Below are 26,307 nucleotides of genomic sequence, written 5' to 3' on the forward strand. Positions count from 1 at the left end.
TTCTCCCCACAGGAGATTCTTTTGAAAGGAGATCTGAGCGGCTTCTCCATGGCCATTGCTGTCGTCAGTCTTCCCTCTTCTAGAAGGTACCTGCCCACACCTTTTGCCTACTTTTTTACTGTATATTTGTTTTTTGTTATTGATCTGCAGAAACTCTTCTTATATCTAGTGTAGCAGTTCTTGGTTGTATATGCTGCAAGTGTATTCTCCCAGTCTTTGCTTTCTTTTAACTTTGGCTCTGTGTTTTGCTGTATAGACTTTTTTGTCTAAGTTTTAAATTTTTTTCTACAGTAAAAATATGTTCATTCTTTTCCTTTAATGCTTCTGTGTCTTACTCAAAAATGTTGTCTTCCTTATTAGACAAATGCAAATCAAAACTACAATGAGGTACCACCTCACACCGGTCAGAAAGGCCATCATTAAAAAGTTCACAAATAACAAGTGCTGGAGAGGGTGTGGAAAAAAGGGAGCCCTCATACACTGTTGGTGGGAATGTAAGTTGGTACAGCCACTATGGAAAATAGTGTGAAGGTTCCTCAGAAAACTAAAAATAGAATTATCATATGATCCAGCAATCCCATTCCTGGGCATATACCCAGACAAAACTACAATTCAAAAAGATACAAGTACCCTTATGTTCATAGCAGCACTATTCACAATAGCCAAGACATGGAAACAACCTAAATGTCCATTAACAGATGAATGGATAAAGAAGATGTGGTACATGTATACAATGGAATACTATTCGGCCATAAAAAATAACAAAATAATGCCATTTGCAGCAACACGGATGCAACTAGAAATTATCATACTATGTGAAGTAAGTCAGAAAGAGAAAGACAAATACCATATGATATCACTTATATGTGGAATCTAAAATATGGCACAAATGAACCAATCTACAAGACAGAAACAGACTCACAGACATAGAGGACAGACTTGTGGTTGCCAAACAGTGGGGAGAGGGATGGACTGGGAATTTGGGGTAGGTAGATGCAACCTATTACATTTAGAATGGATAAACAAGGTCCTACTGTGTAGCACAGGGAACTATATCCAATATCCTGGGATAAACCATAATGGAAAAGAATGTATATATGTGTGTAACTGAGTCACTCTGTGTACAGCAGAAATTAACACATTGTAAATCAACTATACTTCAATTAAAAAATTTTTTTTTAAATGTTGTCTTCTTTTAATAGAAAAAAGTGGGAGGAGGGTCCCAGTTCTTTATCTCATACCTTCCCTGGCTGCACAGTACATTATGGACATAAATTTAGTATAAACGATTATTATGCACCAGCCAGGGCTCGACTGAGTTTGTTTCTCATCATTTCCAGCTTTTTGCCATGTAATTATTACAAAGTATGTTTCCTTTTGAAATTAGTGGCTGGGCTCTATTTGCTCATGATCCCCCCACACACAATGTCATCAATGAATTTTGTGCAGCAGGAAGAAAATCTTTGCAATAAGAGACATGTGCAAGCTTCAGCTGGTAGGTGAGCCCCCAGCTAACAGAAAGCTGTGGACGGAAGGAAGAGAAGCCCATGAGGAGCCCATGATCAGAGGACCCTGCTTCTACCCACCAGAGAGCTGGAGAGACCCTCTTAAGGACTGTGATGCACCCCACACATGCCCGGATCATCTCTGCCGCCTCCTTTTGGCTTTCTCCATAGTAGCTCTCATAAGCTCTAACTGTCTCATTTATCGCTTGGAAACAGGAGTTTCTTGGCCCATTTAGGCAAGTGCCGGTGGATATCTGCTGACCACTAGTCCATTTGGAGAGGGATTTGGGGAGCAGGGTCCACCTTGCAGGGGATAACCAGCCACAGCCAATCAAGACCTTCTCCTGCCCCATGTTAACCATATTCTATCTTATCCTCCGATGTTACTGCCGTCAGTTCCTTCCAGGGACCTCGCAGGGGACAGCTCAGCATGTCCCTGGACGCCCTCTGCCATAGCCACCCACCCTCAGCTGCTCTTAAACACCCCAAGACCACAGCAATTAGCCCCAGACAATTATCAGTGATCTGGGACTGTCTTGAGCTCACATTTTTATGTCAAGATGCATTTGGATTCTGAAGTTGATCTCCTTATTGTGAGGGTTTTATGAGGGAAAGATTAAATCGTCCTCTGATGTGTGCTTCATTAGGCCCCAAATCCTTGAAGAGTCATTAAAGCACCTTCTCACTGAAATGCTCTCCATCTCAGCTTGATAGATATTGGCAGGAATAATCCCTCCATTATTTGGGAAGCTCTACTGGATGGGAAGCTCTACTGGATGTGATTTTGCCGCAGTCCTTTAAGCCTGCCCCTTCTGCAGCTGGTGACCCCCAAAACCCATGAGTGTGACAACCCCAGAGGCTGATCCTGTTCTGCTTTTCCCAGGAAGAGACATTTCCTACCCCTCCCCTAAGGGCATGGATTAGCCCTGCGTCAACTACACTCTCACCAGGAGCCCACAGCTGCAGATCCCGTCGGTGAGCTGGGTAGGGGTGTCAGTCCATGGTCAGGGCACAGCTAGGGCAGGATCACGGCTCAGTCTGGAAGCAGGGTCAGGGCCCAGTCTGGGACGAGGACCAAGACTCAGTCTATTATCAGAATCAAGGCAAAGTCTGGAAGCAGCGTCAGAGTTGTGTCTGGGTATAGAATCAAGATCCGGTCTATAACCAGAATCAGGGCTCAGTCTGTGGCCAGGGTCAGGGCCTAGCCTGTGACCTGGTTGCCAGCCCAGTCTATGGCCAAGGGGTCCCTGATGGACCCTGTCCTGGCATCAACCCCACCTCAGCTCAGGGAACTGGGATTTGGCACCTTGCTTGAGCACTGCTGGTCTCAAATATCAGACAGACTTGTTCCCAGCCAAGCTGTGCCAGCAGCCACTGAGAGACTCAAGCTACTTCAGGTGAGAGGAAGCGGGCAGGAGTGTCTGCAGGTGAGGGTCTGGATTAGCAGTGGGGTGAGGAGAAGCTGGGGCAGAACCCTGAGAGGTCTGGACTGGCAGGAGGAGAAGCCAGTGTCACCGGGGCCTCCGCCTCAGAAATCCAAGGCAAAGGGATCCCGCATCATTCCAACCCTTTCCCAGCAAAACTTACCACTTGCTCAGCTTTCTGATTTCAGCAGCAAAAGAGCCAGAGTCTTCGGAGGAGGATCCAGGGCGATGCCATGTTTCCCTCCCATCATGGCTGAGGGAGGGAGAGAAGTGAGGTCGTTCTGCTTAGTATGAAGCAGGCCGGATATATGCTGGGCGACCTTCAACAAAGCACTCTTCCTCTCTGGGCTTCAGGAGACTCATCTATGAAAGGAGGAGCTGGAATGGCTCATCTGCCAGGCTTCTTCAGATCAGCCAACTGGGAAAAGGATGAGAACAGAGCACCAGTTAAAGGAAGAGCATTGACGATGTCCCAGGCAAGAGAGAGAGCTTCGTAGGTCTGAGCCCCTGGACTAAGCCTGGTGTGACTGGACACAGAGTGAAGAGGACAGATGGGGGAGGAGGGCAGAAAGACAGGTAGCAACTAAGCCCACAGGGCCCGGGTGCAAAGGAAAGGAGTCTGGTTTTTATCCTGCAGGCAATGAAGAACCTTAAAGTGTTTTTAACAGGAGAGTGAACACAGTTGGGTTTGAATTTGAGGATGAGCTGTCTACTTTCTATATGTAGGACAGATCAGAGGGTATAAAGGTGGAGACAGGGAAAAGACTATGCAGTTGTCTAGGTGAGAGATGCTGGATTAGGGAAGGGGGCAGAGGAAGTGGTGGGAGAGGGACAAATCTGAGAGCAATGTAGTGGGTAGAATCTACAGGACTTGATGACCAGCAAATACGGGGGAGAGGACGGGGTCAAGGGGAACTGGTGAAGTCCAAGGCTCTGGCTTGTACAATAGCTGGAATGTAGTGAAACTCACTGAGATGGGAAGAGCAGCAGAGGAGGATTGGAGGGGAAGATAACAGTGAATTCCAATCTGGACCTGTGGAGTCTAAGATGCCCATGGGACTTCCAAGTGGAGGTGTCCAAGAATGAACTGAGAACGTGGGCCAGGAGTTCAGGTCAGCAAACTGAGCTGAGGATGTAAACTTGGGAGATGTGAGACATTACTGAGCGATAACGTACAGGGAGAGAAGTAAAGGAGACCCAGGATGGAGTCTTGGGACACCCCAACAATTTAAGGAACCAACAGAGGAAGAAAAGTTAGTGAAGAAGCCTGAGAAGGAGTAAGCAGACAGGAGGGGAAAAGACAAACTTGAAGAGGTGGTGATGTATTGAGAATTGGAGAGAGAGTTAAATCGAATGTGACCAAGAGACAGGTTATGAGAGCTCAAAGGATTCAGTGACAATGGAAGTCATTGGTGATTTCAGAGGGAGCAGTTTCTGGGACCCTTCTGGGGGCAGGAGCCAGACTGAAATGAGTCGAAGAATGAATTGTGGAAGTGGAGACAACTCTTTAGAACCATTTTCTCTGAGGAGGGAAGGTAGGGTCAGAGATGGAGGAAGGCGTAAGGTTGGGGCAGAGAGGTGTGTTCTAAGTAGAAAAAGACTTGGACATGTGTAAATGCTGGTGGGAAGGATCCCTTAGGGGAGAAATTAAAGACACAGGAAAGAGAAGAATTGGGGGAAAGAAAGGGTCACTAGGTATAGGCTATTTACCATCATACAAGGTTGCATCCCATACACTTTTAATATTTAATCCTCTCAACCTGCCTGTGGTTTCACATAACCACACTTACTTCCTTCACAAGCTCGTACCAGAGTCAGTAAATTATTTTAATTATTCTTTGGCTTGTTTACTGACTCTCTTTCCCATGGCTCTCTCCAGGGAGTTCCCGGTCTCCATCACGTCTATCTTATCTTGATTGATTTTTTAATCGTGGCACTTAACACTACCTGATATCATATTATTTGTTTTTTACTTGCTTTCTGTCTGTCTCCACCCACCAAAAATGGAAACCCCAGGGGATATGGTACTAAGTCTGACTTGTTCTCCACTCCACCCCAGCGCCCAGCATTATCCCCAGCTCATAGCAGGCACACAACAAATAGGTGTGGAATGAACGAATGGAATGAATGAACGATCTAAGAAAGGGTTCTGAGAACTACGAAGTACGATTCAAAGTGAAGGACAGGGAGAAGAGCCTAACACTGATCAAACTTGTACCATATACCGCATAGACAGCTTCACCTAAACTTCACGGCAACTTTGGGAGGCTGGAAGTATCGGCCCCTTTGCAGAAATGAAGAAAATGAGCTCCACAGAGATCTGAAATAGTGTCAGAAATAACACCGCTAATATGTGGAGGCATCAGAATTGAAGGCCAGGATGTTTTTATTTTGTTATTTGTTGTTGTTGTTGTTGACTGGTTTGTTTTTCTCAAAAATCTGGGTTTATTTCCTGCCTCCCGTGGCCTCTGGGGATGATCACAGATTCTTCTCTGCACCCGTCCTCAGGACTGCAGGTCCGGAAGGAGCGGCTGACAAGAGTCTGGTGTGTGTTCCAGAACCATCCCCCGGCTGCAGGCATGCAGAAAGACCAGTGCCTTCCCCGGGCTGGTGGTGGCCAGGGCTGAGTTGAGGACAGTCAGGAGAGAGATCTGAGACAGAACACGGACAGGGCCTGAAGGGTATTGAGAGGTGGAGCAGAGAAACAGCGGGATGTCCAGGCTGGACTCCCAGGTTTCAGTTTCAAGGCGCGGTGTCCAGTGCTGCCGATGGCTGATACCCAGAGAAGAGAAGGAGCAAGTGTGGGAAGGGAGGTGGCGTCTGTCTTGGATGGGCCGTGTGGGCGGGGCCTGTGGACATCCAGGTGGTGGTGTCCAGTGTGAAGCTCAGGGGAGTGGCCGAAGCTGGGAGTGGTCAATGGAGCCCTCGTGCTGGGTGCTCTTGTCGAGGGCAGCAAGGTGAGAGGGAGGGGCTGGGGCAGCCCCAGCATTCCCAGGTGTGGGCACAGAGGGTCTGTGAGCAACGCTCAGAGGAGCAAGGAGTCAGTAAGATGGGAGAACATCCCTTCTGAACTGTGCGGCTATAAGGACAGAAGACAAGACAAATGAGCTTTTCTGTGTGTTCGCTCAACGGAGTATTTTACAGCCTCCCTGGATAAACAAGCTGTCATCTACCACCCAGCCCTCCATCAACTGAAGCAGCTTGGGGAAAAGATAAGACTGTGGGTTTGGATACTCGCAGCTGCTGGTGCCTAATTACTACACAAGCAAAACAAACCCAGAGAGTTGTAGGCAAAGAGGGACTTGTTGGCTGCCTGGAGAGGAGAGTCATTTCCCCGCTCCCTGGGGAGGGATGGAAGACAAGCACTGACATATGTTGAGCTCCTACTGTGTGCCAGACAGTTGGCACATGCCATTTTACTTAATACAGTGTAAGGGTATCATCCCCTTTTGGCAAAGGAGGAAACAGAGGCTCAGGGAGGCCAAGTTAAAGGATGCACACCAGGGTCTTCCCGCTGCACTTCACTGCCTCCCTGGACAAGGTCCAGGTTTGTTTCCTCTCTGTTTCCCCAGTCTTGCAGAGTGACGTCCAGATGCTGTGGTCATGATTTTGCAGCTCTGCTGAGTGTTTTTTGCATGAGACATCCGTTTGTAAGAGAGAAACCTGTTGGGCTCAGCAGCAAGGCAACAGCTACAAAGGAAACTGCTATTGAGAGCATGGACTTGAGCTCTCAGAATTGTGGTATATTCAGAACAGATTGACAGAGGGGATAATTCCAAGGGAATCCATGTGCACGTTTCCTCCTGCCCTGTTCCACGTGTGTCTGTCCAAGGTGGAATCGGGAAGAGGGAAAGGAGGTGGGGGAGGTTGTAGAGGAACTGGACTGCCCCTCAAGGAGATGTCAGCAGTCCTCTGGCTCAGGGGACAGGGCAGCTGATTCCTCCTATCCCCTCCTCTTCCTGACCTTGGAGATGGGGAAATGGGGCCCAGAGAAGATAAGTGACCAGACTGTGACCAGATTAGATCCCAAGTGCCTTGCCTCCTAGCCCACAGTGCCCTTCCCAAGATGACATGCAAGGTCATAAGAGGCCAAGAAATCCATCTATAAGGAAAATTTATATATGTATTACTTGTATGATTTAAATTAACTTATTTTTTTCCTTTAAAAAAGAATTCTGATATATATCTTCCAATACAAATGGGCAAAGACCACATCTCTATATAAAGAGAGATGTCTATACATTTCTACATAAAGAGAACAATAGCCAAAGAGCAACCAGAATGTTTCTAGTACCGTCTTTTATCATGAATTTGTACAACTGTACACCACATTCCAGCCACACAGGCCCTTGAAGCCCCCAACCTGGTTCCTGCCTCAGGGCTTTTTCCCTCACTATTCCCTCTGCCCAGGACACACGTCTCTAGGCTTTCAGAGCTAGATTTCTCTTGTTAATGAGATCTCAACTCATGTCACCTCCTCTGAGAGGCCTTCCCGGACTACCCTTCCTCAAGTAACCATACCGTCACTCCCCATTAACAGTGGATCTCAAACGTGAGCATGCATCAGATTCACCCGGAAGGCTCAAACTACAGATTTCTGGAACCCACTGCCAGAGTCTGTGATTCAGCCGGCCTGGGGGGGATCCTGAGAATTTACATTCTCACAGGTTTCCAGGTGTGCTAGTGCTATGAGTCCAGAAACAACACATTGGTAGCTACTGCTCTATTTAACATCACCCTGTTCTTTTATTGTCTTCATAGTGTTTATCATAGTCTGAAAGAATCTTGGTAATCTATTCAATTACTTTACTATGATCTGCCTTTCATACTGATTGGATGCTCCTGAGAGCATGGTATCTGTCTACCTTGTTCACTGCAGTATCCCCAGGACCCAGAACAGAATCAAGTATATATGATAGATGCTCAATGAGTATTTGTTGAATAAATGAATTTGTGAATGGGTAGATGGATGAATGGATGGACAGATGGATGGATGGATGATAGATGGTGAACGGGTGGATGGGTGATGGGTGATGGATAGATGGACGATAGGTAAATGATGGATACACAGGTGATGGGTAGGTGGATGGAAGGATAATGGGTGGATGCTCACCTCAGCCTCTGGATTCCTACCTCTGTACATGCCATCTTTTTTCCACACCAAGTTTATCCACAGGTAAAAGCAAATCCAATCTTCAATTTCCAAAATCCCACAGATGAAAGCAAGAATATAGAACATTTTGCCAAGGGTGTTGGAAAGCCATGGCCATGAGACACATATTACAAAATGGCAACTGACTTAAAACTGCACATAAGCACAGATGCTCTTAAAAGCCATTTTAGCTACCCCATCACCCCAAGCGGTTCCTAGCCTTCTGCCATCTTGAAGTCGGCTCTCTCCTATAATTTTTCCTCCTCTTCCTTCTCCTCCTGGCTTCTCTTTTCCTCCTTCTCAAAGATCTGAAACATAATCTTTCTCATTTTCCCATATGGGACAGCTTAACCATGATTTTTTTCATTGTTTGAGGATCTCAAGAAGACCAGTACACCTTCTCTGTATTTAAAAATTCCTGCATCTTTGAGACTCAGACAAGTTATACCTGCCTCTCTCCATCATTGTTGTACCTCCTGGAAACTCTCCTTCATTCAATGACGTCTTCGATCCCAACTTACTGACTTCATCCTGAATGATTTCAGGTCAACTGCTGATAGCCACATGGGAGGAGGAGGTAAGAGGTGTGGTGAGAGTGGGGAAAGCTTTAAAATTAAATAATTGATGCAAGTCGTGGAGGAATGAGTTGGCTAGAGAAACACATGTCCAGCTCTGGAAACTCCTGTTGAGTTGATGATAGATATGTCAAGAAATGGAGAATCCAAGATGTGAAGAGTCATTCAAGTACTTTCTTCTCTAATCTCTTAATCAACTTTGTTAGTTTCCAAATTGCTAGTGTAACAAATTACAAATTACAAATTTAGTGGCTTAAAACAACACAAATGTGCTATTCTTATAGTTCTGGACATAAGAAGTCCAAAGTGAGTCAGCAAGGCTGACTGAAGGCTCCAGGGGAGAATCTCTTTTCTTGCCTTTTGCAACTTGGGGATGCCACCTGCATTCCTTGGCTCATGGACCCTTTTGGTTAAGACATGGATATCTCTGGGAGCGGCCATTATTCTACCAGTCACCCATTGGGAGGGTCACTTCCTGAACTTTATCATCATCTGAGACTGCTTTCTCCAAACTCACTAATTCATGCACCCCATTCCCCCTGAATCCTCCTCTCCACCCAGCTTGCCCACCCAAGCATCCCACTGTAACCATTCTTCAATCTCATCAGGACTTCCAGTCCATCCACCTCTCCTCGTCTCCCGTCCGTGAGCCCCTCCTGCCTTCCCTTTCCTCACTTCATCAGCTGGATCCTATGATCTATCATTACTCTGCTGCCTAACTCCTCATCTCTCTGTCACATCGATTGGCAATAATGCAATCCTGAATGAATTAAACATCTTCTTCCTCCATGCTGTCACTGGGGAACCCCAGCTGGGCAAAACCACACAACAGTAACATGTAAATCTTCAGCATCCAACACCAACTTCACCATGAAGGCAAAGAGAAGCCAATGGAGGGATTTAAGCTTAGAAGTTAACAAATCAGATTTATATTGTATCAATAGAAAGATCATTTCTGCAGCAGTGTGGAGAAAGGATGAGAGGAAGGAAGTAGAGAGATGAAGGATGCACCCTCTTCACCACAACACCACAGCTTATTCTCAATATTTCACCGTTAGTTCACAATCAGCATTCTACTCCTTCCTTATCTCTAACATTCATACAATCCCTCATGTCATTTGTATACATGGCTGTCTCCTTGGCTACATAGGCAAGAAGTTTAGGCAGAGGATTCAAGTTCAAATTTAATCTCTTCACTGGAGATTATCATACTAAGTGAAGTAAGTCAGACTGAGAAAGACAAATATCATATGATACCACGTATATGCGGAATCTAAAAAAAAGAAAGATAAAGTTAACTTATTTACAAAACAGAAAGAGATTTACAGACTTAGAGAACAAACTTATGGTTAGTGGGGGGAAAAGTGGGGGGCGGGGACAGATTGGGAGTTTGGGATTGACATGTACACACTGCTATATTTAAAATAGATAACCAACAAGGACCTACTATATAGCACAGGGAACACTGCTCAGTATTCTGTAAGAATCCAAATGGGAAAAGAATTTGAAGAAGAATAGATACATGTGTATGTAAAATAAAATAAAATCTGAAAAAACAAAATTTAGTCTCTTCACTGATAAGCTGTGTGAATTTGGTCAAGTTGCTTAACCTCTCTGAGCTTCAATTTCCTGCACACTCAGGAAAAATACTGAATGGATAATACCTGTGATCAATAGCATTATAACATTCACCCAAAAAAAAGGCTTGCAAACTATTTAACACCCTATAAATATTACTTACTATCATTATCCCTAGTTTATAACTCCTTTGAGAATAGGAGTCATACTTTCTCTGTGTTTTCATCCATCCCTCCCAATGCCTCACACACTGGAAGCAGTCTATAAATGCCTTAAGAGATTTTAAAAAAAAGCTATTGCCTATCACACTAGTGATCATTTAAAGAGGCAGTAAAACATTACCAAGACTGCCCTTTTAAACCTTCTCTTTCTCCCTCCATGATGATCTTTGCTCTGGTTTGATTTTCTCTGTTCTGAGAGATCCACTCTGACCCACATGCAGAAATTAGTCTATTTACAGAGAGGCACCGGCCTCCTGATGCCACAGCCCAGATGACCAAACAGTGAAGTGTTAGAAGGCCCTGGCGAAACATCAGGATCTTGAGAATTTCTTTTTGATGCATTCAACAGGCTAATCCAGTGCCTCTTTGTTCAGACAGTTTGGTTTATGCTGCTCTTCTGAGATTGTTGTCCTTAATTACTTTTGAAACCGGGCTTCCTCTCAGAGCCATCTGGTATCCCATGTCCCTGAAGTGACCCCCTTTTCCCAGCATAGGCAGAAGCAATCACTCACATATCTAGGCTCAAATATTGCCTCAGGATTACTTGTTAATTTTAAAAGACACTGAGGCACTTGGCCAAGGAAGCTGTCACAATCTGTAACAAAGGGCCCTAAAGGATGGGTTGTTTGCTATTTTGTGGGGAGGAAGAAGCAAATAGAACTAAGCCGATCCCCACCCCAGGAACAGATCTCACGCAGCTTTGAGGCTTGGACCTGCTGAGTGATGCTAGGTCTAGAAAACTAACCTCTGGGCCTCCAGGAGCTCAGCTTTCACAGTCATCACTTAGGAGGGCAGTACAGCTGTACTGTACTGGTTTGTTGCCATGGTGGTCAAAACAGTTTGGGGGGGGGGGGGTGAGGGGACACACCTAGAGAGCATAACAAAGCTCATGAGAATGGCAAAGGCCACCTTCTCTCATCCAGGAGCAGCATCAGCAAAAGTGGAACATCCCTATGAGAAACTTCGGGGGTCCTAGAAGCCTGTGCGTCTCTTTGGGAATGTCTTGTCATGTCTCATGCTTTGTATAACTGGCTTCTCTCCCTGAAATTTAAATCTTGAATAGAGAGATAAAGAAACTGCAAAAATATGGGAGTCCATCCCATCTGACCCTGTTCTGCTTCCTACCCTCAGGAGCTGCCTTGATTCTTACACCTTGTTCTCCAGCCTCCATCCATCTGGAGGGCTCCAACAGCTCCCTTCTGTGAGAAGTAGCCAGAGCTGTTTTCTGAACCTCATAATCCAGTCCTTGGGGAATGTGTAGATGGTTTAAACATCCAGAAAAGAGGATGACTCCTTGAACATATTTGCCCCAAATGATGTGGGACTGGACTGCTTCCCCTCTCCCTCTGCAGCAGATATGCCCTTGGTGGAGAATACACGCTCTCTATCCCAGATCCCTAGCGGCAGGACAGAAGTTGCTGGTAGAGCTTCGAGCTCACGGATCTTTGCCTGCCAAGAGGATCTTCAGTCCTACTGTCACCTGTTTGCATAGTGAACAAGAAGTGACTCTCAGAGGTAGAACCATTTGCCAAGAGAAATTCATAGTCTTTAGCTATCCCTGAAGGAATAATGTCTACCCTACACCATTGAGATGCGAATTCCTGGAGGATGGAAAAATGCAACTCTCACCCACAGCTTGGAACAAACTATTCTTGCCCGAAGTTCTTTCTATCCACCTCAACGGGCATCACAAAATCCCTTTAACTGTGTTTAATTTAATATATGTGGAAGCAGATCTGAACTCTCCAGCTCCACACTTCTCGTACCCTGGTAGAGAGCCTACAGCTTCCTTAATGAGCTCTGAGTTGGAGTCCAGTCCTTCCCCCAGCATAGAGCCCAGGGGTTCCCCAGGAGGCCCAGGGGTTCCCGAGGCATTCTGCACACTTCCGCTTAGGGCACTGTATCAGTCAGGGTGGGATAACTGATGCAAGAAACAACCCCCAAATCTCAGCGGCGTAACACAATAAGGTCTGTCCTTCACATCACAGCACAACCCAGGTCATTTGGAGATGTGGAAATTTCTACTCTCTGCAGTTATTCAGAGACCCAAGTCCTTTCCATCGTGTGGCTCCACGCTTGTCTCAGTGCTTGGAGTTCTCTCCATTTATCCAGTGGATGGTGAAAGAGAGAGTGTATTGAGAATTGCAGAGGAGATTTTTATGGGCCATGCTGGGAATCGCGCTACATTGCTTCTGCCCACATTCCATTGGTCAGAACTCAGTCACATGGTCTCACCTAACTGCAAGGGAGCCTGGGAAATGTAGTCTAGCTTCATGCCCAGGAAGAAAAGGAATGGGGCTTGGTAAACAAAGAAATGCCACTGATCCTTAACGTTTGTGTTGTCACGGATTAGGGTCTGCCTCCCCTGGGCTGTGAGCTCCTCCAAAGAAGGAACTGCATTCATATTTGCTTCTCTGAGTCATGGGCTCCAGGTTGCAAACCCAGGCTGGGTGGTCCAGAAGGTGGCATCCCAGAGGTGGACATCACAGCTGAGCACACCAGCACTAAGCTGCCAGGCGCCTGGCAAAGATGGGCAGATCAGGACCAAGGCCACCAGTTAGGAGCCTGACAACCACAGCAGACCCTGAGGGCTTAGGGCAGAGACAGCAAGAGAACCTAGAAGAGCCCTGAGCCAAGGAAACAGCCTTCAATGGCAGCAGGGAGAGTTCTGGGAAGGGCACCAACCAAGCTTGGATTTAGGGTTTATAAAGAACTGTCTCACTCATCAATATATTAACCTTCACCACAAAGGAGGTCGGGCCTTAATGTACCTACCTTACAGATACGGGAATAGAGGGATTTTCCCCCCAAGTCTCCTGCCTAAGGGATGACATGAACCTACCAGACTATTCTTTATGTTACTAATCCATGAACATTCCAGGGCACATCACTGTGGGGACTTCTGGGGAACTGGGGAGGCCCTGTCTCTCTCTCTCCGGAAGTGCTCTGTGCTGTGTCCTGCTTCATGTAACTGGGTGACCACATACGCCTGGCAATGAGTTACGTCACCCAGATGTGTTTGAGGGATCTGTCTCTAGTTTTCAGAATATTTTACATCATTGACTACATTTTAAAATCAAGAAATTTTACCTGATGGGGAGTCCTGGCTTTTCTTTTTTAAAAAGTCAGGAGGTCCAGCCACCATGGGTCAAAGTCCCACAAGGTGACGATCACTCAAAGCTGAGTAACAACTGTGCCATTGACAGGACGTGTGTCTTTCATGTCCCCACAACTCCCACCTTCTGCTTTTTCTCTTTTCTGAACTGTGTTACTCATTTCACCCTCCCCCTGGCTCTTGTAGGCATTTGAGTTTATAACCTTGGTCCTGTGCATTTTCAAGCCTTCAATGACTTATTCCCTCCATCATCCATTCAGTCCGTCAGCAGGTGTTTGCTGAGTGGTTGTTCTGTGCCAGGTTTGTGCTAGGCAGTGGGCGTGAAAACAAGATATGGCCCTGCCCTCAGAGAGCTCATAGTCTGGAGAGAAAGACAAATACAGAGACACAACATTGCAGGGAATTCCCTGGTGGTCCAGTGGTTAGGACTCTGCACTTGCACTGCTGGGGCCAGGGTTCAATCCCCGGTCTGGGAACTAAGATCCTGCAAGCCGTGCAGCGCGGCCAGGAAAAAAAAAAAAACAGAAAAACACAACATTGCAAACAGGGGATGTTCTATGGATCCCAGATGTTTAAGCTTGTGCAGATACCCTCGGTGCATGACCCACATCCCCTTGGGGACTCACCAGGCCCAGACAAGGGGATGGCTTCCTACTACAAGCACCTGCAACTCCCCGCTTAGTGGCCTTTGCATGCAGGCTGGAAATACTGAAGAATAAATGTCCCCAGGAACAGCCCTCAAATGACTGACCTGAGTTGCTGGATAAACAACCCAGCTCCCTCCCCCTCAGGCGGGATGACCGTGGTGTGGGTTCTACGCTACCTACCAGAAGTTCCCCAACAGCCAATGCATTAACTTGCTCATTAAGGCACCTTATACTTTCCCTTCCCTGTGCCACTACCCTGGTCCCCTACCGTCACTTCCTCAGATCACTTCCCAGGGAAATCACATGCATTCACACGCTTAGCTGCTTCTGGGGGAGCCCATTCTGAGCTGTGTGCCCATAAACAAATGGGGTGCACAGCCCTTACAGCCTTTCAGAATCCACTGACCTCAAATGGAAATTGACTGTCAATTAGTCTGCAATGGGATAAACCCAAACAATTCATCAGCTTTCCTTTAAAGATAATCATTGCAGTAATCATGCTAAAAAATAATGAAATGTAATAATTATATTAAACATACTAATATAAAAGAATAACTAAATCATAAACAGAATAATTAAAAGGCTGCTTGAGCAGGTGCACTTGGGTCTGCTGGTTTTTATCTTTTTGTGATCTTGCTACACATTAAATCAGCGCATTCAGTCCCTCTGTAGAGGGCCCGTAGCTGCTGTGAACTTCCTTTCAGTTACCCACTTCACTGGTTCTTTTCAAAAGAAGGAAGGCCTGTGAAAATCATGGAGGAGATCAGGACTCAGGAGGGACTGATGTTTGGGAATCATTCCAGAAACTTTCTGTGTGTTATTTCATCAGTTCCTCCCAACTGCCCATGAGGGAGACAAGATCATCTTCACTCTCCTGGTGCAACAGGGACTCTGGGGCATCAGGTGACCTGCCCAGGATCACATGACCCAAATCCATGTGACTCAAAACCCACCCTATGGCTTTCTCCTCAGGCTGTGTGTGTGCGTGTGTGTGTGCACGCGCGCACGCGCGTCAGTTGACTAGGATGAGGAGGGAGGGAAGGGCCATAAGACCTAACCTTGGGTCTTAGAGGAGCCACGGTGCTGGGAATGGCCTTTCAACCTGCAGGTTGCTGCTTCCCTCTGGTCTGGAAAGTGTCCAAAGGAGAATAAAGGCAGAGAGTAGGTGTGAGAAGGACCAGAATCTAGAGCAGAAGACACAAAGAGAAATCTTCCTTCCTTCCTCCCTCCCTCTCTCTCTGTCTCTGTGTCTCTCTCTTTTTCCTTCTTCTTTCCTTCCTTCCTTCCTTCCTCCCTCACTCTCCCCTCCCTTCCTCCCTCCCTCCCTTCTTTCTTTCTTCCTTTCTTCCTTCCTTTCCTCCCTTCCTCCCTTTCTTTCTTTTTCTTTCTCTTTCTTCTCTTCCTTCCTCCCTCCCTCTCTCTCTCTTCCTTCCTTCCTTCTTTCTTTCTTCCTCTCTTTCTTTCTTTTCTTTTCTTTTCTTTCATCATGAGCAAGGGCTCAAGGGAGCCCAGAAATGTCTGAGGGCTTATTTAACAGGGGTTAATTCTTTTTAAATAATCTGATAAAGGCTCATGCACTAACGGTTTAGACAGACAGAGAAAACAAAATCTCTTTGTGTCATCTCATTACATGGTCACAGGTAGGTAACATAGTGCCCCCCCTTCTTGGGCAATGCAAGGACTAGGTGGCAACAGCACAGGGCCTGTCACTTAGGAATGGCTCATTGCTCACTCCTTCTCACCCCTTCCCAGTTCTAGCAAATGAGAGGGTCCCCAGCTTGATTTTTGAATGCTAATGTCTGCCTTACAGGATCCCATACTGCCTGCTTCCATCAAGAAGCTAAACCAGGGCCTTCCCTGGTGGCGCAGTGGTTGGGAGTCCGCCTGCCGATGCAGGGGAAGCGGGTTCGTGCCCAGGTCCGGGAGGATCCCACATGCCGCGGAGCGGCTGGGCCCGTGAGCCATGGCTGCTGGGCCTGCACGTCCGGAGCCTGTGCTCCGCAGCGGGAGAGGCCACAACAGTGAGAGGCCTGCGTACCGGGAAAAAAAAAAAAAAAAAAAAAAAGAAGCTAAACCAATATTTCCAACTCATCAACACTTAAACACGGGGCCAATTTGCACAATACACTGTCTATTTATTTTCCAGGCTGCAATCTTTATGATGCATATTCCTGAGGCAGTTAATTTGCTCTTGAATACATCTCTTTGTGTATTGGTTACCCATTTCATTAGCGGCGATATTGAGACCGGCTGGGACATGTGGGGGACTTTTCACTGAGCGAAAGAAGCTTTTTAATAAGCCCCATCATCGCTGGCTTTATGGTTCCATTTGATGAGCAACAAATGTATTCATTTAACAGCTGCATTCCTTAATCAGGTATTCACTGGGTAACAGCATATACAAATATGGAGAAACACAGAATTTAGGGAGCTGAGTGCAGTCATTTTCCACAGGGATTGGAGCATTGTCTGTATTCACCATCAGTTTTCAAGCAAGAACCTCTCCTTGCTGGATGTGAAATTCTGTACAGAAGCACACGGGGCCCAGCTATGACTCACTGCCCTCTGTCAAGAGCATCCCTCCCCCACCGAGGGGCCAGACCCTCCAGAGGTCTCTTGTTCCCTCTTCTGCGTCAAACAAGTCCCCAGCCATTTGGTTTCTTTGATCAATGGTACTTTTAAACCTTTCCTGTGGCTCCCACTCCATTTGCCCTCAAAATGCCCCCAGAGACAAAAATTACTAAAGTACATTAGTTCTTTTTAAAAAAACAACAGCTCATTGAGGAATAATTGCCAATTAAATTTGCGTATATGTAAGGTGTACTGACTTGACATCTTGCTAAATGTATACACTGAAAGGACCACCACAGTCAAGCTAATTAACATATCCATCACCTCACAAAGTTACCATTTTCTTCTTCTGTGTGTGTGTGGTGAGCACACTTAAGATTTACCCTCTTGACAACATTCAGGTATATACAATACAGTGCTGTTAACTACAGTCATACTGTTGTACATTTGATCTCCAGAATGTATTCACCTTGCATAAGTGAAACTTTATACCTTTTAACCAACATCTCCCCATTTCCCCCTCTCCTGCCCTTGGCGACCACCATTCTACTCTCTATTTCTGACTTTGGCTATTTTAGATGCCACATATAAGTGAAACCATACAGTATTTGTCTTTTTCTGTCTGGCTTTTTTTTTTTTTTTTTTTTTTTTGGTTGCATTGGGTCTTCGTTGCTGTGCGCGGGCTTTCTCTAGTTGCGGTGAGCGGGGGCTGTTCTTCGTTGCAGTACGCCGGCTTCTCACTGTGGTGGCTTCTCTTGTTGCAGAGCACGGGCTCTAGGCGCGCGGGCTTCAGTAGTTGTGGCACATGGGCTTAGTTGCTCCACAGCATGTGGGATCTTCCCGACCAGGGCTCGAACCCATGTCCTCTGCGTTGGCAGGTGGATTCTTAACCACTGTGCCACCAGGGAAGTCCTAGGATTTCCTTCTTCTTAAAGGCTGAACAATATTCCATGCCCCATCTTTATCCATTCATCCTTCCACATTTAGGTTGCTTCCATATCTTGGCTATTGTGAATAATAATACAATGAATCTGGGAGTGCAGCTAATCTCTTCAAGATCCTGATTTCAGTTCATTTGGAAATATACTCAGAAGTGGGATGGCTGGATCATATGGTAGTTCTATTTTTAATTTAAAAAAAATCTTTTTTTGAAGAACCTCCATACTGTTTGCCATAGCGGCTGCACTAATTTACATTCCCACCAACAGTGCACAAGGGTTCCCTTTTTTCTACATCCTTGCCAACACTTGCTTTTTCTTGTCTTTTTGTTAATAGCCATCCAAACACGTGTGAGGTATGTTTCTAGGAATTTCTTTTGTTTTCCGTGGGCCTGGGACAGAGGCCATTTCTCTGAATATGGTGAGATTGGGTTTCTCAGGAGGTTGAAGACCAGAATGTGTGTGTGTGCGTGCACGCGCGCGCGTGTGCGTGTGCGTGCCCCCATTGATAAGATCAGTATAATACATCTAGCTAGACTGTCAGGGCAGGAACCATGTCTGTTTACTGCTGTATCCATGGAACCCAGAGCAGTGTCTGGCATACCAGGATTCTTAGCATATGTTAAAGAAAGGATTAATCAATCAAGGGCCTGTTCTCTGTTCAGCTACTTCTAGGCTGTAAGTGGAAACTCCCAGCTATGCCAACAGAAGATGGCGTAGCAATAAGCAGAAGACCTCCTTCCCCTGCTCAGGCCAACAGTGGCCTTTCTGAGACAAAGCCTCCACGCTGTGAACCCCGAGGGAAAAGGGGGCAAAGAAAGAAGAACGGCAAAGGAGAAAGGCAGCAGATGGAGGAAAGCTATCCCAGCTGTTGGCATCCGTGAACAAGGAAAACCAATCTCGGTTTGGAAACGATAATGTTTGTAAGGACTTGGCCAGGATTATAATTAAAAGAGGAAATGCACTAAATGTTGTGGAAATAACACACATTTTTTTCCTCATATCTGGAACTGCCTGAACCTCTCGTTTTAGTCATGGTGTCAAAACAGACCCTGGATCAGAAAGAGGCAGGCTAGGATCTCTAATATGTAGGGGGCTGGGAGGCTCAAGGCCATGGCCAAAGGAACACGGTGGGCTCAGGTGTGGATAGTCTTGTCCAGAAGGCAGGGCACCCAGACATGGGTCCAGGCAACAGGAGGTAAGATGTCACAGCAGTCCTGGGATTCTTGCTTAAAGGAGTAGGGAGGGGGTAGGAATCAGGAGATACGGTGCTGTGATAGACCGGCAGCTCTTCTCTGCCAAGGAGACTTCCCTGACTTCCTCTCCAGGAGCAAGTGCCCCTCCCCAACCTCCCACATCCCCCACAGTGAGCTCTACTTACGACACACCACACTTTACAATCGACAGCTTTCCTGGCTGCCTAAACCACTGAGATCTCCTTATTGGCAGGAATCACATCTCACAGGAGGTGCAAAATGGAATGAAAAGGGAAGAGCCTGCCATTCGAGTTGACTATTTGGGGAGGAAAAAAATCCCTCTGGAACCAAAAGACAGACTCGAGCTTTGCCACTCAAAGTTTTGCTATTCTGAGGACCAGCAGCTTTGGCACCACCTGGAGCTCTGTTACAAAGGCCGCGTCTTAGGCTCCACCCAGACCTCCTGAACCAGAGTCTGCATGTTCACAAGATCCCCAGGTGACTCACATGATCATTATAATTTGAGAAGCAATGGGCTAGAGAGTTGAACGATCTTTGGGACTCTAAACTCATACCTCTTTGAACTCCCACATTTCTGTGGTGCTTTGAAAGTCATACAGCACTCTGATATATTTTCTCTTTATGCTTCCCCAGCCTGAATTGACTTGAGCAAGGCAGGAAGAGAATATTGTAAAACAAAACAAAAACAAAAAACCAAAGAAACAAAAAAAACTAGAACCTGCTAACAGAGTGCCCACTCTAAGCCAATCACAATGCTGAAAACAGTCGTATGCATTCTCTTATTAAGTCACTGAAGCAAGCACTGAAGTTAGGAGAATAATGGGCACCATTTTCCAGATGGAGTGAGATCGAGAATGGTTAAGAAACTTTACCAAGTTCACTCAATTTGGACTTGTTCAGCTGCAAGAAACAGAGACCATCCTGGTCTAACTCAATCAAAGAGGTTCTTATAAAGAAAATAGGTGACTCGGAATCCTAGCATAGGAAATCCAACAAGACCAAATGTTACGGAGCCTGAAAGTAGACAGCAGTCAAGAGCCAAGGTATCTGTCTTTTGTTTCTTGGGAATCCGACTTGCCCTTGAGATGGGAATTCTTGTGCAAGTGATTACTGAGGGAGGCTCTCGGGAGAAACGGAGAGAGGAAAGCAGGACAAGGGGAGAGATGAAATCTAAGCAAGAATGTCATCTCAGGTGGAGACCAGCTTCAGCCCGATCCCCAGGGAGCTCAGGGGTATGAATGGCACCAGAGCTGGCCTCATCTTGAGCCAGGAGGCTGGCCTTTTGTACCATGTGAGTCAGTCTTTGGCAGCTGGTTGCTGGGGGCAGAGCAGTGGACCAACCTGGCTGGGAAGCCGTGAGGTCAAGGGTTTCTCTGGGGAAGGAACAACTACAAGGTGTTAGCAGCCAACATGCACAGAAGCTTAAGGTATAAGGGCACCAATGAAGGGCAGGGTCACCAACAGTGTGTGTGTGTGTGTGTGTGTGTGTGTGTGTGTGTGTCTGTGTGTGTCTGTGTGTGTGTGTGTGTCTTTCCTTCTTGGGGACAACCTCTGCTCTAGCATGAGGCATCTCTGTCTCTCTCTGTGCCCTGCTCCATTCTCTCCACCTCTGAAAGCAGTCCCCCAGTTGCCCACACATGTCCTCCACTGCCTTCTAACCCAGGCTTGCACCTGACCCCCAATGACCATTCCAGTCCAACGATACCTCTGGACCAGAAGGTTTCAGCTCCCATCCTCACTGCTCAAGCCTCTTAGCCAAATGCCTGAGAGTGAAATCTGATTGGCCATCTACGTCATGGGTCCCAGCCAACAGATGGAGCACCCTTGAGTCACATGTCCATCTCAGTCCAATCAGCTGAGGCCTGGAGTGACATAATGGAACATGACCAGGAGAACTGGGGGAGGGGCCTATTCTTCTCAGAAAAACTATGGGTGGAGCAGGCAGTGATGGAAATGTCTAGTTCTGCTCATTAGCTGGAATCCAAATTCACAATTCTCTGACTCCAACGTTTATATTCCTGCCACATTGCTTCTCCTTCATAATGTGGTTGTTCAGAACAAAACTGCCTGGGTTAAAACCCCAGCTCAACCACTTGCTAATCATGAAATCCCAGGCAAATTAACTTCCCTGTTCCTTCCTTTTACTCATTTAGGAGGTGAGAACACCTCCTAGGCTGTTACGAGAATTAAATGAGTTAATACGTGCGAGGTGCTTAGAATAATGCCTAACACATAGTAAGCATAACAGAAGGGGTTGCCAAATAAATGAATTTCTCAAACTCTCAACAGGAGAGAGAAGGAGCTAAACGGGCCTGACCCCGCAGGGTAGAAGCTGGCCAGCATCCCAGAGACTGTTGGCACGTTGAGCTGTCTGGGATGGAGCCCTGGGAGACAGACAGGAATGTCACCATCGTGGCTCAGGCAAGAAAGACATTTCTGATCCCTTTCCAGGAAATCAGTGCCATGGCAACTCGAGATGGCCCAGGGCAACATGACACATCAAAGCTTGCGAGGATCGTGGTGATAATAATGACCAATATTTCTAGTATTCTGCTATGGACGCCACAGGTGCTTGTTATGGATTGAATTGTGCTCCCCCCCACCCTCCCCCTCCCACATACACACATACAAATTCATATGTTGAAGTCCTAACCCCCACTACTTCAGAACTTGACCTTATTTGGAGATGGAGTCTTTACAGAGGTAATCTAGTTAATGATGAGGTCTTTAGGGGGTGTCCAATCCCAATATGACTGGTGTCCTTATAAGGAGAAATTTAGACGCAGACACATAGTCTTCCTAAAGGGAAGACCATGTGAAGAGACACAGGGAAAAGACAGCCAAGGAGAAAGGCCTGGGACAGATCCTTCCCTACCAGCCCTCAGAAGGCACTGACCCTGCCAACACCTTGGTCTCAGACTTCCAGCCACCAGAACTTCAAGACAATATATTTCTGTTGTTTAAGCCACCTAGCATGTGGGTTACAGCAGCCCCAGCAAACTAAGCCAGTGTCTTTCATTCTGCACCAGGCACCGTGCTAGACACTTCACGGGCTTCAGTTCAATTCATCTTCATACCCATCCTGTGGGGTAGACGTTGTACGGTCTCACTTTACACATAGGAAACTGAAGCTCAGAGGAGGTGAGTGCTCTGTCTTCAATCATGCAGTTAGTAAAAGGCAGAGCTGGACCTTGAACTCCCGTCAGCCTGAACAATGCCGGGCACACAGGAGGCACTCATCTAGTTGTTGGGGAGTCTTGAGACACTATCATTAGACCAAAGGCAAAGCTGACAACAAATCCAACAAAGCTTTGAGGAGGAGTCAGAACTGTCCCCCTGATTGCAAATGGGTGCAGCCCCTATGGAAAACAGTATGCACTTCCCTCAAAAAGTTAAAAATAGAACTATCCTATGATCCAGCAATCCCACTTCTGGGTATATATCTGAAGAAAATGAAAGCACTATCTCAAAGAGGTATCTGCACCCCGATGTTCACTGCAGCGTTATTCACAACAGCCAAGACACATGGAAACAACATAAGTGCCCATTGATAGATGAATGGATAAAGAAAATGTGGCACATATGTACAGTGGAATATTATTTAGCCATGTAAGTCACTTCCTGTTTCCTGGTTAGCCATGTAAATCCTGCCCTTTGTGACAACATGGATGGACCTTGAGGGCGTTATGCTAAGTGAAATGAGTCAGGCAGAGAAAGACAAATACTATAAGATCTCACTTATATGTGGAATCTAAAAAAGGGGGGGGAAATCCAAACTCATAGAAAAGGAGATCAGATTTGTGGTCACCAGAGGCAGCGGGTGGGGAGAAGGGAATTGGATGAAGGTGGTCAAAAGGTACACACTTCCACCTATGAGATAGATGAGCACTGGGAACGTGAATAGCATACAACATGATGACTGCAGTTAACACTGCTGTCTGGTATATTTGAAAATTGCTAAGAGAGTAAATCCTAAAAGGTCTCATCACAAGGAAAAAAATGTTTTTCTTTTTTCTGTTTTTGTATTGATATGAGATGATGGATGTTAATTTGTTGCGGTTATCATTTTGCAATATATATAAGTCAAGAGTCAAGTCATTATGCTGTACCTCTTAAACGTATCCAGTGCTGTATGGCAATTATATCTCAATAAAACTGAAAGGAAAAAAAGACTGTCCCTGGGGAAGATCAGTTAAGAAGCCAGACCCCAAGGAGAAGCAGGTCTTCCCTGAACCCCTCCCTGTCTCGGGCTCCAAGAAGCAGAAGGACCAGGAATAGCAGTCTCTTTAGGCACTTCCTGTTTCCTGGTTCCTGCCCCCTCCTCCAGCATCACTCTTTGCTGAACAGTTCCTCTCCCCCCATCTCAGGGCAAGAGCCCCTCGTTCCTGGGAGAACAGGAGAACTGCTCTTAATGATCACCCTGGAGGAAAGCCCATGTTTGAGGCAGGCTTTGTATTCCTGGTAGAAAACGTTCTGCCTCACACCAAAATAAACTCACTGACAACTCCTCCTGGGGCTTCATATCTGAGATGTAGAATAGACAATGTCATCCCTTTGTGTGTGAGACGAGAGATCCACCAACAAAAGAAGCCTGGCAGAGAGAAGTCAGAGAAGAAAGGAGAGGTGGCTGCAGTCACACTACACACACGGCTCTCTCTCCTAAATTACTTCTTTTAATGTATATATGATGAGTTTTTCTGATTACAGGGGGAAATAAATGTTAATTTGTAGAAAATTGGGGAAACACAAAAATAGCATAAAGAAGAAAATTTAAATCATCTACAGTCCCAACTCTTAAATAATACCACTGTTTATACAGGAAAAAAAAAAAAAAGAATTGTACATATAGGTACACATAGATGTGTGAAGTTGATCATATTTTTTCCCTACTTTTTCCACTTAATATGTTGTAAGGTTTTTTCTGTGCCGAGTCAGAGTGCTGTTTGTTCTCCAATCTCCACTCTCCCATTCTCCCTTTAGTAACAGAATCCACCAAAATTTTTTGTAATTGTTCATGATATTTTTAACACTACACTTCCAAGCAACTTAAATGTCCATCGACAGATGAATGGATAAAGAAGGTATGATACATATATACAATGGAATATTACTCCTCCATGAAAAAGAATGAAATAATGCCATTTGCAGCAACATGGATGGACCTAGAGATTATCACACTAAGTGAAGTAAGTCAGACAGAGAAAGACAAATAGCATATGATATCAATTATACATGGAATCTTAAAAAATGATACAAATGAACTTATCTTCAAAACAGAAATAGATTCACAGACATAGAGAACAAACTTAAGGTTACCAAAGGGGAAAGGTGGGGGAGGGATAAATTAGGAGTTTGAGTTTAACAGATACACACTACTATACATAAAACAGAAAAACAACAAGGACCTACTGTATAGCACAGGGAACTGTACTCAGTATCTTCCAATAACCTATAATGGAAAAGAATCTGAAAAAGAATATATCTATATATACATATACATAACTGAATCACTTTGTTGTACACCTAAAACTAATACAACATTGTAAATCAACTATACTTCAATTTTTAAAAACCTACACTTCCCAGCCTCCCTTGCAGCTAAGTGTAGCCATGAGACCTCAGGAAGTGAGGATGAAGTATGGACTGTCTTGGACCATGCTCTATAGATGGCAGAGCAACAAGATAGAAGGAGGCTGGGTCCCTGAGTGACCCCTTGGAGCAGAGCTGCTGCAAGTCCTGGACTGACTATTTCCAGACTGCTGCATGAAGGAGAAAGAAACTTCCATCTTTTTTAATTCACTGTTAATTTAGGTCTTCTTTATAGCAGTTGAATCTATATCCTAATACATGTTTCTGTATCTTTCGCTACAATATAGTTTGAATGACTGCATGTTTTTCTATCACATGAACGTTCAGCATCAAAATTTATTGCATCCAGAAAAAAGTTACTGAATAGAGCTAATTATAAATTCTTGGCCATTTGTATTTCTTTCAAACTTTTCTTTATAATAAACACCACTGCAATAAGAATCCTTGTACATAAACCTATGGATATATTACTGGTTTGTTTTTTTTTTTTTTTTGAGGTATGTGGGCCTCTCACTGCTGTGGCCTCTCCCGTTGCGGAGCACAGGCTCCGGACGTGCCGGCCCAGCGGCCATGGCTCACGGGCCCAGCCGCTCCGCGGCATGTGGGATCCTCCTGGACTGGGGCACGAACCCGCTTCCCCTGCATCGGCAGGCAGACTCTCAACCACTGTGCCACCAGGGAAGCCCCCTACTGATTATTTTTTAGGTACATTTATAGAAGCAGAACTCCTAGGTCAAATAATACAAATTTTAAAATATTTTTTTATTTCATGATTATCATGTGTTTGCTGTAGGAAGGTATCCTGCTTGAAATTCCACCTGAATGTTCTCCTATACAAATTTTTATTTGTATAGGTTTATAAGATTCACTTCATGTTTATGTTTATTTTTATTACCTTCTCCCTCCCATACGGATAGGAAGAAGTACAATTAGTCATGCAAGCTCTGGAGTCAGATTTCCTAGATTTGTGTGTGTGTAACCTTGGGGAAATTTCTTAACCTCTCTATATTCTACTTCCTCATTAAAGAAAAAAAAGGCGTTCTAACAGTGCCCACCTTATGAAGATATGAGAATTGAGTTAATACAGGTAAAACATTTAGTGCCAACCATATAGGAAGTGCTCACTAAGCATTCACTATTATTTTTATTCTTTCTAGGATTGTTTATGACATTTGCTTTCTGTTAAAAAAAATGTTTAGATTTATTCTAGGTATAAATTATTTCAATTCTTACTGCCCACCATTGATAGCCTGCATTTTCCATTCTTAAAGTGTTTGTTTCATACCTTGACATGTTGAAATGCATTTTCCAGTCTTTTTTTTTTCCAGAAAAAAATAAATACAAGTGGTATAATCACTGTCTCTGCATACCTATGAATGTTTTTACATTGTCTTCCAATATGAATGACCTCTTGTCTAGGCATAGAATTGGGGGGTAAATTTTCCTTCAAAGCTTCGACTCTAATTCTTTTCTTCTTCTGTAGAAAATGTTGAGGAGAAATTTGCTATCATGCTGGTCTGATTTTTCTCCCATTGCTTCTTTTAAAAATGTTTACCTTCAAGTGTACTCATACGATTGTTTCTTTATCCTTGAAATTTAAAATCTTCCCTGGCAGTGACTATGTGATGGTTTCTTTTTCTTATTTATTATATGAGAAGACTTTCCATCCGTAGATTCAAGTCCTTCTTTAACTCAATCAAGTTTTCTATAACCACACCTTTAGGTACTGTTCCTTCTACAAGTACGGCTGCTATTGTTTTCTCTTGCTGAGAACA

This window comes from Grampus griseus (genome assembly GCF_964374135.1).
Source record: "Grampus griseus genome assembly, chromosome: 14".
Classification (NCBI taxonomy): domain Eukaryota; kingdom Metazoa; phylum Chordata; class Mammalia; order Artiodactyla; family Delphinidae; genus Grampus; species Grampus griseus.